This window comes from Wasmannia auropunctata, unplaced genomic scaffold (genome assembly GCF_000956235.1).
Source record: "Wasmannia auropunctata unplaced genomic scaffold, wasmannia.A_1.0 LD336074.1, whole genome shotgun sequence".
NCBI classification, from domain to species: domain Eukaryota; kingdom Metazoa; phylum Arthropoda; class Insecta; order Hymenoptera; family Formicidae; genus Wasmannia; species Wasmannia auropunctata.
The window spans coordinates 2,871,235-2,873,273 of NW_012026816.1; positions in this window are offsets into that span (position 1 = coordinate 2,871,235).

Below are 2,039 nucleotides of genomic sequence, written 5' to 3' on the forward strand. Positions count from 1 at the left end.
ATTTTCCGACTGAAAAAAATTGAAACCTGGCAGTTTAAACTACGCGAACTCTATAACATTAAAGTTTGATACTATTGTTTGCAGATATAAAATCGGAGGTAAGTAATTATATTTAGAAACAATTTAATATATGTCAACCGAATATATTTAATTCCGAAAAATAAGAAAAAAACCGATTTTTATTTTTTTTTTTGCCACGTTACACCAAATAAAAAAATCCGAAAAAAATTTCGAATATAATATGGCATAAAACTTATCTACTGAATTTTTTTAAAAGTGGCCAATTTTTTAGATCTAGAGAAAATGCGATTTAAAATGTTCTGGCTTTTTTAAAAACAGAATTTTCAGCACAGAACGACAACAAAATTTAAACTTCTGTATATGGATTTGCCTTTGTAATCATGAATTTTTTTTGTAAAGATTAATTCAAATTTGGCGGAGAAAAAAAATATAAAAAAAATCACATCTCTTGTGATATTTCAAAATTGTGTGGGTCTTTTGAAATGAAACTTGGCACAAAATTTTCTTTTATCTGGGTGGACATTTTGCCCAATGCCCACTATGTCGATCAATTACGCGCGGAGCTCGAAATCACTCTCTCTTTAACCCGCTATACCCTTTCTCAGAAATTTTTTGAATATATGGTACTACAAACCATTTCTTTTTCGTTTCCGGTTCTAATATTGTAAATTTAGAATCTTTCTGAGGTTTTTGCGCAAAAAGAGACCTTAATCGTTTATTGATCGTGTCCATAATAAAGTTCAGTGAATAATCGTTTTTTAAGATAGTATTCACAATAAACTCTAAGTTCTTTACATGGTATTTCGGTTCCGATAGAAGGAAAGCTCTGGCCACTGCGCCCATAATTACTGCACGTTTCTGATGACAACAGATGTGACAACAGATGTGACGACAAGAAATTGAGGTGAGAAAAGGGGACTTTCTTGATCGGATATTCACATTTGACTTGAAAGTTTCATAGGATAAACCGACAACTAGATCGGACATTACAATGGATCGGATAAAATATCCATTCAAGTATAATGTTTAATTTTTGTTACAAATAATAATAAATATCAAAAGTTTTAAAAATTATATTATTTATTATAAAATGCTGACATTGTTACACAATTTTGTGGATTTTATTATTTTTTTATTATTGTAACAAAAATTGAACAATAATTAGTATTTTTGTTGAAATAAAAAAGATTAAATATTATAGAAAATATAACGTTTATTAAAAAAAAAATTGACACTGCGAGGATTCGAACTCGCACTGAAATCTCGTCGACTGCATTAAAAAGAGAAAAACGCTTCAGTCTGTTCAACTACGCCGCTTACCGATGCACAATTCGGATACTTACCGCACAGCTGATCGCTCAACTTTATTTGCAATTTTCTCAGGAATCAAGGCTCATTCACGGAAACCTTTTTACCGTGTTTGTACACTCACTCCCCCCTTTCGAATGGGCTATGACTCATCTCATTCCGTATTTTACAGGTTGTGCCATCTCCTTGTGAGTGTAGAAGTATCATATGTAAAAAATTATAAAATTCAGTTTAAAAAAATGGCAATAGACTTTGTAAGTTTAAAAAATCTATTTTAATGAAATTGAGATTGAATTGCTAGTCAATTTAAATCGTTACAAGCGGATTCCGGCTTCATGTAAAAAATTGTGTTTCAAGACTAATAAAAGTGCGGCGCGTAATTTGCGTGTGGCTGGATATTGTAACAATAAAAATTTATACACCATCCAACATCCGTGTCGGCTCACATTTGGCTATTAACTTCAATATCTTAGATTTATTCTTACGAGCCTGATTTCTTTCTAATTTTTTAAAATGAATTTTAATTACTTATCTCTCTCCAGATCATACAATTTTTGTCTGAAACATTTTTCCCAAAAATGCTTATATTTTAAGACAATTGATTATATAATTTAAAATAAAACATTTTGTAGGATGTTATATATATATATATATATATATATAACATCCTACAAAATGTTGTCCTACAATATATATATATATATATATAT